The sequence below is a fragment of the Tiliqua scincoides genome, chromosome 6 (genome assembly GCF_035046505.1).
Source record: "Tiliqua scincoides isolate rTilSci1 chromosome 6, rTilSci1.hap2, whole genome shotgun sequence".
Taxonomy (NCBI): Eukaryota; Metazoa; Chordata; class Lepidosauria; order Squamata; family Scincidae; genus Tiliqua; species Tiliqua scincoides.
In genome coordinates, this window is record NC_089826.1 from 5,163,612 (window position 1) to 5,176,993 (window position 13,382).

At 44.2% G+C, this 13,382-nt stretch overlaps 1 protein-coding gene across 1 annotated transcript in view; it reads left to right on the forward strand.

Annotated features, from left to right (window-relative positions):
• Positions 1–13,382, forward strand: part of CTNNA2 (catenin alpha 2) — a 459,234-nt gene that overhangs the window by 354,460 nt on the left and 91,392 nt on the right. The gene's annotated exons all lie outside the window — the stretch shown is intronic.

Consider the following 13,382-nt stretch of genomic DNA (forward strand, 5'->3'; position numbering starts at 1 on the left):
GGATTTTATTTTGTTGGTGTCTTCAGCGCAGCCCTCCACCCCCCCCCCCCAACACCACTGGTATAACTCATGGAGAGGCTTTTGAAACTTCATCGGGATCTGTGGCATAGCTAGAGGGGGTACAAAGCACAAAATTTTGCAGGGAGCCTCAGCACGGCACGCAAGTGTCCCTTCCCCCGTCCCTTTGGAGCCATTTCGGGCTGCAAGAGCAAAACGGAGGCGGACACCTCTATTTGGCTTCTGCCTCCTGGAATGCCTCTGAAGGGGAGGGACCCCTCGCACACTGCGGTGAGGCTCCCTGCAAAACTTTGCGCTTTGCATCCGCTCTAGTTATGCCACGGATCTGGATATCATCTCTCTAGTGAACTGGGCTCATTGCTGACAATGGTCTGTACAGAGTTGAATTCCTGCTCAAAAGCACATGTGGCCTGAAAACAACAGAGTAAAAAGGCCAAGTAATCCCTTGACCTAATCAAGCAACCCATCCTTAATTGTGCTATAATTGTCAGCTAATTAATCGTGAGCTTTCTTTCGGCCCACCTAAAGCAACACAGACTTGGGTAGCGTCCACATGTGAAGTCATTTTGTTCTGGCAGTGTGGAATGCGGTAACCCCAGTATACTGTGCCTGAGTGTTTAGTGGACTGTTGAAAGGTGGTCCCTGTATAATCACTAAGATCCACCCAGTCCATTTGTTCTGTAATGGTGCCATTGTTAAAATTCCTTGTGCCAGTCCATAGGCATCCTTGGAACGTGACTGTCAAAAGCCTTGGTTTTGATTTTCTTTCTACAACTGAAATCGAAGCCGTGCTGTTCAAGATGAAATAGTGCTTCTCAAATAGACCCATATCGTGTAAAACAATCTCATATATTTCCTGGGAAGCCTTCCTTTCAAATCCTGAGAACATATTGGCAGATATGTAATGGTTTTTCTGCTTTCTACGTGGCTCAAGTGAGACAATAAAATGCAAGAATTGAACTGAACTCGGTTGCATGAAGGGAAAGAAAAGTGCTGCCCCAAATAGGCCAAGAAATCAGCAAGAAAACTGAAAATGGATCTGAAGTTAAGACCGGTGTTGCTATTCAGCCACAAGCAGAATAAAAATCTTGCCACAAGCAGAATAAAAGATCAAATGCCTCTAGGAGGTCCAGAAGCTGCTTTTTAAAATCTTTACACCACAGATTCCTAAAATCAGTGGCAGGCCTTTCTGTGCAAAATTGGGGTGGGAGGCAGTTTCATCCATGGCTCCAGCATCTGTCCTGGGCCAGGAGATTGAAGTATTGTGCTTCACTCATAATTGATCGTTTTGAGAACCAGTGGAAATACAACCATTGTTTTCCCGTGAAACTTCAACTCCACTATGTCTGTCTGTCTGTCTGTCTGTCTGTCTGTCTGTTTTATTTATTTTTGTCTTGCTGATCTGCAGTGCAAGTGAGGACTCACTTGCTTTTACTTCACTTTGGGTAACTTGCAGCTTTGTGATTTAAGGAGGCTAGGAAGACAAACTTTGAGAATTCATACTTTAAAATGAATCACAACCCATGTTTTATTAAACTTGTGGTTTCCAGATACGCAATTACTGCTCCTTCCATAGCTGCATTACCTCTTTTCCAGGATGCATTAAATGTCTTGCTTTGTCATTTTTTTTTAAAGTTATCAATAGCAGGAGCAAATGACACATGGAAAAAATTAAAGTTTCTGTTGTGGCCAAAGGTTGAGCTCTTAGCTCAAATGTGCTCTTAGCTTGATGCATGGAGGCTACAATGATATCTTGGTTTGAAAGATTGCCTCTTCCAATCTACCTGGCTGCTCTCATCCATCACGTCCCACTGATAGCTCTAGTCACGATTGTGCAAAATAATGTATTTGCCTGGAATTTTTGATGGAGAATTAAGTCAGTACAGACGGCTACCAAGTGATTTGATGGCTCCCGGGTTTGTGGAGGGAGATGTTTAGGTTCTGGTAACAACATAAAGTTCTCCGAATATCAGTGGGGAAGATAACTCTACAAGTTATCAGACAAGCAGAATGGACATAAAATAAGATAGATTGTTATCTCAGGAGGTGGACTTGGGGTATGATTACGTGAATCAAGGCAAGAGGCAGATGAGAATGGCCCACAGCACACAAACCACAGGGTATTACTCCTGTACAGGCTTAATGAAATGAAATTGAGATGCGCAACTCCCAAGCTTGTGCAGGAGATTGGCTCAATGAACAGTGCTTCTTGTCAATTCAGTGGGTGGTGCCATTTAGATTTTCTATTTGAGCTGCTAAAATGGTCTGGGCAAATACATGGGAAAAGGAGAAATGGACACAGGCAAAAAAAAAAAATAATGGCTAAAGAAGTATTAAGTGGTTTTGAGGGGATTTGTGGGGGATGGGAGGGAAGATGACTTTAAAGTCCGTGGCAAATAATAGACCCTGGAAAGCTCCTTTGTAGCACATCAGGTATTGTGGTGCGAGAGAAGAAGGAGTCTCCATTTCTCTGTGTGAATAATTACTATTTTCTCATGCTCAAACACCTTAAAGAAATGGTTGAATGGATTTTCTTCAAAGTCCCAGCAAGATTTCACCCACGGGCTCGGTAGCAAGCATGAGAAATTTTCCGCCCCAGGGCAACAGCTCGAGGAAGTTTATACGAGGCTGAGGATAAGGGCTTAGCACGGAAGCGCCATCTCAGCCTTCATAGTCATGTCACGCTGGATCGGCTCTAGGCTCTTAAGTCAAATTGTGTTTTTCCGATCCAGTAGTAGCTTTAAAAACTTCAAAAGTTCAGGAGGTGGAGGGAAATATCCTGCAAACTAGTGTGCCTGCCACAATATTTATGATTAGAAAAAAGGGATCTTAAGAACCATGATGCTTATCACAAAACTCACAGCAAGTATCTCAATTAAGCAGATTGCACAAGCTCTACCCAGACATGCCATATTTGTTAGCAGTCAACCAAATGTTCCCCATTTTTAATTTTTCCACTAAAAGTAGGGACTTCGGGGAGACACCTTGAAAGATCTTTAATCCTCTCTTTTTTGTGGGTCCCCCAATATTGCTGCTTCAGAGGCCGTTGTTTCTTTTTTGTTACCTCCTTTAGGTTGTTCCAGCCAACCAGGGATTATATATTAGACCAGCAATTGTTGTTGTTTTCCTTCTTGTAGCACGCTGACTTCTATCATCTTCTCTACAGTCTTCACCACTTGTGATGTTACTTCTGGAAGACTCTTCTGGGTTCTGTGGCTCTTTTTTTTTTTTTTCCTAAGGCAACTCTCTGTAGCAGAGCTGGTGGAGGAAGAGGGTTGGAAGAGGGTGGAGGTGGGCAGGAGGTCTGGTCTAGAGGGTAGAGCCTCCGTCTGCCTGAAGATAACATCCACAAGGTCGCCAGTTCGAGGCCACCGGCACCGTGCAACCTTGAAGCAGCTGACAAGCTGAAGCCAAGCTATTTCCATCTGCTCTGAGTGTGGGAGGATGGAGGCCAGAATGTGAAGCCAGATCGGAATGAAACACCTGAATGTAGTGGTCCTTGAAAGAAAGAACCTTCTTTCAAATTGTAAAAATCCCTATTTAATAAGGGATTTAAATAAAGCCTGCCTATGTAAACCGCCTTGAATAAAGTCTTGAATAAAGACCAAGAAAGGCGGTATATAAATACCTGTTGTTATTATTATTATTGGATAATTCGTTGCTACAGATAGTTGCCCTGGAGCGACAGAACCTGGAAGAGTTTTTCAGCTATCTTCAACCACTGTGCTCCAAACTCCCACGTCACACCTGCAGACCTTTGTGGCACACTGCTTGAAAATTGCCACACTAGACATGATATCATAATCTTGTCTACCCATCACAGTTTTGTGTTCCTGCAGGGTAAGTGAGTGAGGGCCCAGTCGTATCCAATTTTCCAGTGCTGGGGCAGTTGTGCTAGTGGGATGTACGCTGCATTCTGTGGTGGAGGGGCAGTCACTGAGGCCTTCTCAAGGTATGGGAACATTTGTTCCCCTTACGACGGGGCTGCACTGTGTCTGTACAGGTGCTGGAAAGTTGGACAGGATAGGACCCTCAGGGCCCAATCTTATCCAACTTTCCAGTTCCGGTGTAGCTGCAATGCAACCCTTAGGCAGGAGAACAAATATTCCCTTATCTTGTGGAGGCCTCCGTAATTACCTTCTTACCACCCGATTAAGCAGAAATCCCATTGGCACAGCTACACCAGGGCTGGAAAACTGGCTAGGATTGGGCCCCCAGTCTGCTACAGTAAAAAGGAAAAAAAAGATCTTGTTAACACTTTCAGGATTAGCCAATTTATTTCTGCGAACAAAGTGTGTTGTGATCTGTGCAAGAGTCTCTGATGAAATAAATGGGTTATTCATGAAGGTGCTGCAAGACTTTGTTGTTTTGCCAAGTGTCGCAGGATGCCAGATTCCCACTTTCGTGGTGAGAGTGGACACAATGAATGTTTGCAGTACAGAAGGTCAAGTGTCATTTTTTTTTTGGGGGGGGGGGATTCCCAAAGGCATAAGGTAAAAAGGGCCTCTTCCTTCCCTCTTCCTTGGCCACAGCCAGCCTGTTCAGGAGAAGCAGCTGCTAGCAGCAGTTGGTGGAAGGAGGGCAGAATAGTGGCAAAATGGAGAGTGGTAGAAGGACGGAAAAAAGGAGAGGAGGGGGTTTAAGGGCCTAGACTTCAAAAAGTAAAAACAACAGAGTTTTTTCTTCTCCTTAATGTTTATGTGGTTTCTGTTGTTATGATTCAAAGCAGGCACCCTCTATTTTAACTGTGAACAAGGTGGACTACGTCATGCATGCAAACAACTTCTATCAAGCCACTGTTTCAAGGAGCTAAATACCATTTCTGTATATAGCAATAAAATGGAACAGGCAGATTCATAATGGAAATGTAAACCTTTTTTTTCCAGTCTTGGGAGGCTGCCATGTTGAGCAGAGGAGTGATGGGAGGGAACGAGGGTTGAAACCTTTAGCATCAAGTGGGAGCCTTGTGGGCAGAAGATCAGGGTCATGAGAACATAAGAAGAGCCCCGCTGGATCAGGCCAGAGGTCCCTCTGGTCCAGCTTCCAGGGTCATGAGAACATAAGAAGAGCCCCGCTGGATCAGGCCAGAGGTCCCTCTGGTCCATCTTCCAGGGTCATGAGAACATAAGAAGAGCCCCGCTGGATCAGGCCAGAGGTCCCTCTGGTCCATCTTCCAGGGTCATGAGAACATAAGAAGAGCCCCGCTGGATCAGGCCAGAGGTCCCTCTGGTCCATCTTCCAGGGTCATGAGAACATAAGAAGAGCCCCGCTGGATCAGGCCAGAGGTCCCTCTGGTCAGCTTCCAGGGTCATGAGAACATAAGAAGAGCCCCGCTGGATCAGGCCAGAGGTCCCTCTGGTCCAGCTTCCTGTTCTCTCACAGAGGCCCAGTAGATGCCTCCAGGAGCTCACAAGGCAACAAGGTTCTTTATCCTGTTGCCACTCCCTTGCATCTGGTATTCAAATATAGACTACCTCTAAAACCTGGAGGCTGCCTACAGTCAATAAATCTTCTGTCTCCTCAAAGATGAAGGTTGATGCAGAGGAGGAGGATAGATTGATGCCTCGCCTACCTCTTTCATTTGTTTCTTTTTTGTTCCTCCTGTGAGAAATGAATATTAGGCCCTATTTTACTAATTTTAAAAGATATATTTGACTGTAGATGTTCCACCTTACAAATATTTCCTGCATTTCCACACATACAAGTGGAGCACAGTGGAGGCAAATATGCTCCCATGTTTTTGCAAATATGCTCCTGCAGAACTGTCCAAGCTCTGCTTCTGTTCAGTTCAGTTCAGTAAGACCTTTATTGGCATAAAATACAGAGAAAGAACAGAACAAGACAGGAATGTACAAAGACAACACAACATAAGCAAAAACATCAGTCACTGCCCAGAGTCCCAGGGCTCTGCCTGGCTATTACCCCAGATAAAAAGGAAGCAACATTATCCAGAATCTCAGGATCAGGAGTGGAAAGGAGAGACTGAAGCATGGTTGAATCCTCCCAGCCCTGCATCCTAGCTAGCAATGGACCTAGAAATTTCTTGCGTGACACAACATGTAGCGGGCAATAAAAAAAAGTATGCATTAAAGTCTCAACGCAATTCCTACCACACTTACATTTCCTCTCTAAGTAGGGGGTACCGCTGAACCTGCCCGGTAACAAGGCTGATGGAAGAGCATTACACCTTGCCAGTGTAAACGCTCTCCGGGCCTGTGGGCACACCAGGTGGTAAAAGAAGGAGGCTCTGCTTCTGCTTCATATGCCCAGAAAGCCATTATGGCAGGTCACTCCAAAGCTGCATCCCAGTTTAGCTATTGACTAACTCTAAATCATGCCATTGGTTTTAGTGTGCTTGCCCTTTTCTTATTAGATAACACCAATGGGCCAATGTTATTATATAGCACCAGTGGGCTGATCCAGAGTGGGACCAGGAAGAGGTTTTAGGCTTGCATTCTTGATCTAGATTCCCCTTTTCAATCACTTCCAGTTTTGTTTTGTTTTTTTCCCCCAGCTCTTTATGGTGGTCTCTTTCAGCAGTTCTAGATCAGAGGTCTCCAGTTGGGTCTGTGCCCCAATTTTCTAGAGGAAGTGGCTGCCCAGTGTGAGGAATGGCATTGTTTAAGCAGGAAAGCCAGCTGGCTGCAGGCATGGAATCACCTTCATCACCACCATGCCAAGCCCTGCTGGTCCAAATTAAAGAAAGTGTTTGTTAAAAACTTGAGTGTTGGGTTATTGATTGAAAGTAAACAAAGGGTCAGTTAGCCTGCACGTGGAAGAAGTCTAGTTTACATCAAAGATTTAAAGGGCAGCCTCAGTTGCACCTTCTGTGAGAGTTGGAGCTGGACTTTGACCTCTTTTTGAAACCGATATAAATCCCGCACGCATGACTGATATTGAAATTACAGGTTAGATTTGTTTTCCCTTTTTCTAACTTTGAATTTTTTTCTTCTCAAGGAAACACATCCCCCTTTCCTGAGTTCACCAGAGTACCTGACTAACCAAATTCCATACTTTGGTCCTAGATAGAACTTGTATTTTTACAGGTTTGAAGGTTGAGAGTGGTGAGCAGATTAAGGGCCCAATCCTATCCAACTTTTTAGCACCGGTGTAGCAGCAATGCAGCCCCAAGGTAAGGGAACAAATGTTCCCATACCTTGAGGAGGCCCCTGTGACTGCCTCTCCACCACAGGATGTAGTGCGTACCCCACTGGCACAGCTGCACTGGAAAATTGCATAGGATTGGGCCCTAAATTGGTTGGAATCCCAATTCCTCCTTGTTTCTGAGATTGTGTACCTTTCAATAAATGTTCTCCAGGAAAAGCAGACCTGCATGCATACCTCAGGAAGAATATCATGTTGAAGGAAAAGGTACAAAAGTGGACAACCAATCTGGACAACATAAGCTATGCAGGTCTGGCTGTTGTCTATGGTCGTTTTTTTCATCCCCAGCTTTGATCTTTGTGAGGTTGAGGATCAGCATGCCCAGGTTCTTCTGGGTGAACAGGGATGCACTAAGGTCCAGCTGATTTGTAGCTGTCTTCATCAAGGGGTTAGTCCAGCCAGTGGGAGGCCAGTGGGTCTAGGTTGGCTCTGCCCTGTTGGTCAGGGGGGTAGTAATCCCCCTCATCAGAAGTGGAAGGACAGGCTTATTATTGGCTACTTAGAGCCCAATCCTATACATGTCTACTCAGAAGTAAGTTCCATTGCAGTCAATGGGGCTTACTCCCAGGAAACTGTGGATAGGATTGGGCTGTCAGTCACGCTGGCTATGCTTTACTTCTGGATACAGAGGCAGTCTGTCTCTGTATACCAGTTGCAGGGAAGCAATGATGGGAGAGAGGCCTGCCTTTCTTGCCTGCTTGCGGGCTTCACGGAGGCAGCTGTCAGGCTACTATGAGAAAAAAGATCATGAACTAAAGGGAGCTCTGGCCATGTGGTGTCACTATGGGGGTGCAGGGGGTGCGGGCCACACCGGGTGACACACATGGGGGGGTGACACCACTACTAGCCAAAAAAATTTAAATCTTGGTATTTTCAAATAATATTGTCATGTTATATATCATTTGATGCATAATTTTGTGCAGAATGCAATGAAACAAACAGCACTGAAGTATCTCTATTCTACCAAAAGTAATAGCCAAAAAAAGCAGGAGCGGGGCAGTGGTGCATCACCACACCCAGAGGAAGTCCATCATGGGGTGATGCCCTGGGTGATGCAAACCCTAGTAACGCCACTGCTCTGGCCCGATCCAGCAGGGCTTGCCTGTTCTTCTGTTCACTAAGCAGTGCCTGTTATTTTAGCAGAGGCCCATATCTTATGATAGCAGAAACCATGTGACATTGTAGGATGCTTTAATATGTCTGGAAATACTCAAACTGTCAGGAAGCTGATGATAATTGTGTGATAAATACACTTGTATCTAGCAGCGAGAGACTGACATCAAGGGAAAAAAAAGTGGCAGGGCAGCACGGAAGAGTGTCAGCTAAATGAGAGATAGGTAGGAATTTTCGATAGAAAGGGCCCTCTGTTCAACTGTTAGACAGTTCATTGAATTTTGTTGGCAACAGTCAGACACTAATCTAAGCACAAGGGGAATATTCTCAGGAGTAAAAAGATGAAGAATGCGGGTGACAGTTAAAAGCAACAATGTTATTTCTACCAGGCTGTCAACAGATGACACTTGTGATGAAGTAAATGAGTAGGAACCCGGCTGGAAGTTCAAAGGGCTGTATATTTCAGAAGAGGCTTTGGCTGCTGTCCAACCCCACCCTCCCCAATAGAGCAGGATTCCCTGCTAGCCCTGAATGATTAATTATGGACATGCACCCCCAAATTCCCTAAAATATGAAATAGAAGAGCAATGCATTGATCAACCGGATGTTGCAAACTGACACCAACCTGGTGAGATCAAAGACGCAGGGCGGCTCGTCTTCTGCTTGATTAAAGGCAGCCGGCTGGTTTGCTAGAACAGAACTAGGAGCCTTTAATATAATAGGCTAAAAACTGCATGTTGCCTCTGCAATGCCCCCTACCCAAGTTGCGAGTGCAATTGACTGAGTTGCTGTCATGTCACAAAATATTAATGAACATTCTGACAGTCAAAAGAAAACAATGGTCTGAATTTTGACAATATGTGGTTCTGCTGCCGCCAAGGGAGGGGAAGGTTGGTTTGACTGCAACAATGCAAAGAAGCTAAATAAAGAGAGAGGATTCTGTCTTGCACACATTCATGCTCACTTTCAAACCACTAGAACCCGGGCTCATCAAGTTGGTCATTTGTTATTCAGTGAAGTTTGGGATAGGCATTAGATGGAATTTTGAACCATGCATGACTTCATTATTGACTTCATTTCAAGGTATGATGATGGACACTAGCATAAATGGCTTTTAAAACTGATTGGATGCAGGACAGATCTATCAGTGGCTGTGAGGTGCAATTGCTGAAATCACAAGTTGACCAGATTCAAGAAGATACAGAGGATTTTGTGTCTTTAAAAGGAGATTGGATAGATTTCTAGAAGAAAAGTGCATCACAGGTTACAAGCTGTGATGGGTTTATGCAACCTCCTGATTTTAGAAGTAGGCTACCTTAAAATGCCAGGTGCAAAGGAAGGCACCAGGATGCAGGTTTCTGGTGGGCCACTGTGAGATGCAGGAAGCTGGACTAGATGGGCCTTTGGCCTGATTCAGCAAGACTCTTATGTGTCCATCATGCCCTATTTGTGGACTTCTCCAGTGGCCTTTGACTGGCTGCTGTTGGAGACAGAAAGCTGAACCAAATTGACCCTTGAACTGACCCAAAAAGATGTTCTTATGAAGTAAGAGCTTCACAAAAGATTTGAGGCAAGGGCTGTGCTGCTATTGTTGAACTGGGGAAAGGGAAACAGGAAGGAGCAGGAAACTGTGGGAAAGAAGGCATGGTAGAAAAGTTACCCACATTTCTCATGTAGATGCCAGATGATCAACTGAAGATCTAGAACGGAGCAAGACAGAAATATATATATGGGAAACTGTTTTTCTGGCTCACTTTGTTTTGGATTTGGGAGGTTACTGAAAGACAAAGGAAATGGCAAAACCTCTTTAACAATAGGCTGTCATCACCTGATAAGAAAATCACATGGGGATGCCTACAGAAGAGCACATTTTATCTATCTACAAAGCAAATGTATTCATTTTAACATGCAGAAGAAAGATTACAAATGTCTATTGAATGAATGAATGAATAAACCTTTATTAGGCATAGATAGAGAAATCATAAAAGCAAACATAATTAGCCCTAATCCCGTTTATCAAAATGGGGTTAAGATACTAAATTAGTAATAAAACATTACAGTTCAACATAAAATATCAACATTTTTGACAAATTACATTAAGAAGGCTTAGAAATCACTGATAGTAAAAATTTAGAAATTCCCTCTAGCACATCTGGTGAGCAGTCATTTAGGAGACACTTCAGTTTTGCCTCATCCGAAAGCCCATTCATTTTGCCGAGAAGTGGAGTCATGTAAGTGTGGCGGTATCTAGTGTGCCGAGGACAATAAAAAAGAATGTGTATGATTGATTCAACATTTCCCAAATTACAAGGGCAGAGGCGTTCTTTATATGGTATTTGCCTATATCTGCCTTCTGTGACCTTGGATGGAAACACATTGAATCTTGCCAAAGAGATTGCACGACGTTCAGAAGGGTTAATCAGAATACTCAGATAAGGAGCCATTTGCCCATACTTTAGCGGAATAGAGAAATTAAGAGGGGAGCAAATTCTAGAAGCAAGTTCAAAGAGGTTTTGTGCCTCAATGTCTAGCATTCTTTGCTTTACCCTTTGATAAACTCCAGGGAATGGATAGAAACTTAAAAAATCCAGGGAATGGATAGAAACTTAAAAAATCCAATGAAAAGCCAATTGATTCGATTTTTTATTTAATTTGGCTATACCGTTTAGAAGAACCAGACTCAGATAGCATTCTAGATAGGAGGCTGCCTGGTTTTACGTTATAATGTAATTGGAGCCAATAGCGTATGGTTAAAAGCCATGCTCTTGATACTAAGAGCGATTGTCCGGTCTCCAAACATAATGCAGAGTATGGTACAGATTTAGGTAAACCCAGAATAGCCCTCAAAAATTTAGCTTGGATACTCTCAAGGGTGTGATTTATAGAGCTAATCCAGATAGGGCACCCATACAGGAGCTGTGCCGATACCTTGGCATTAAATACCTTGAGAGCAGCTGGTATATAAGGATTGCCCTGACTAAAAAAGAATCGATTGGTGCTCTGCAAAGTGACACGGGCCAAGTTGGTAACCAATTTTTGATGAGTACCCCAGCAAAGATTGTAGTGGAAGTGAATTCCAAGGTATTTAAAGCTTTTGACCTATTCCAGTTTCTCCCCTCCAACAGACCAAGTGCCTGGACTCCATGATTTTGAAAAGACCATAACTTTGGTTTTCTGAGAGTTCAGTTCGAGTTTATTACATTTCAGATAGTCAGAAGTTCTATTTAAAAGTCGCTTAAGTCCAATAGGTGTACAGGATACCAGCACTGCATCATCTGCATAAAGCAATGCTGGAATATGCATTGAACCTAATTTGGAAAAATGTCTATTAAATGAATTCTTTTTAACCATTTTCTATTCAGGCAATGCTAGGGGTTTCTGTTTATTTTTCACTCAGAAGTACCCTGAGCTTACTATACTGAGTATATCTATACTGAAATTACAGTTATGTTGTTCTCTGTTTCGAGAAATCTGTTCTGCAGAAGTTTGCATTTTTTCCCCCATAGCTATAAATGTAGACAGATGTATTGTTGTGATGGGTTATGAATTTCAAGAGGAAGGTGATCTCAGAGCCACAACAAATGTCTCCTGTCAGTGGGACTGGGAACAGGAAGATTGCTCAAGATGTTGGTTACACTTTTAGATTCAGTGTGATGGGACATTGAGGAGGAGGTGGATTTGTAAGTACATGGAGGTCAATGCACTTTTATCTTAGCGCTAACATCTTCAGGAATATTGTTCAAAGGACATGGGGATAAACTGCAGTTCCTGGAATTTTGATGTAGTGACACATTTCCTAAATGAATTTCTTATGGCCAAAGTACAATTTCTTTAGCAACTGATGGGTGTCAAGAAAAACATACTACTATATCTGCTTTTTATCTCTTAGACCTGGTTCAGGTAACACTTTTTAAGTGGTCTGAGGTTGGAACTGTACATTCAGCAGTTCTCACCTGAGATCTTCTCCTTCCTCTATGAAGTTTAGGATAACGTACTCCCTCCCGCAGCGTCTCTGCATTGTGAGTTTCCTCTCCAGTGGCAATCATGAGGGCATAAAAAGACCCTGGTTTGTTCCAGCTAAAACCCATTTGCTTTAGCATCCTGATTTCCAGAGTGGCCAAACAGATGCTTCATTGACCTGTTGGCAACCTTCAGTCTCGAAAGACTATGGTATCGCGCTCTGAAAGGTGGTTCTGGAACAGCGTCTAGTGTGGCTGAAAAGGCCAATTTGGGAGTGACAATCCCTTCCACACCGGGAGCAAGTGCAGTCTGTCCCTGGTCTGTCTCCCTGGCTGTGGGCCTTCCTTCTTTGCCTCTTTGCCTCAGACTGTTGGGCAAGTGTCTCTTCAAACTGGGAAAGGCCATGCTGCACAGCCTGCCTCCAAGCGGGATGCTCAGAGGCCAGGGTTTCCCACCTGTTGAGGTCCACTCCTAAGGCCTTCAGCTCCCTCTTGCAGATGTCCTTGTATCGCAGCTGTGATCTACCTGTAGGGTGCTTTCCTTGCACGAGTTCTCCATAGAGGAGATCCTTTGGGATCCGGCCATCATCCATTCTCACGACATGACCAAGCCAACGCAGGCGTCTCTGTTTCAGCAGTGCATACATGCTAGGGATTCCAGCACGTTCCAGGACTGTTGGAAACTTTGTCCTGCTAGGTGATGCCGAGAATGCGTCAGAGGCAGCGCATGTGAAAGGCGTTCAGTTTCCTCTCCTGTTGTGAGCAGAGAGTCCATGACTCGCTGCAGTGCAGAAGTGTACTCAGGACGCAAGCTCTGTAGACTTGGATCTTGGTATGTTCCGTCAGCTTCTTGTTGGACCAAACTTTCTTTGTGAGTCTGGAAAACGTGGTAGCTGCTTTACCGATGCGTTTCTTTAGCTCGGTATCGAGAGAAAGAGAGAAAGATGCTTCCAAGAATTGTGCAAGCAGAACACAAAGGCAGTGGCCTGCTGCACTTTTGCTCCCTCCCCAGGAACCGGCAGTGACTTAGGTTGCCAAATAAGCAAGCCATAAAATTCCACACAACTGTTACGAAGGTAGAAAGTGAGTGGGGGGGGCGCAGCGGCACTGCTTTCCAGTTTGTTGCAC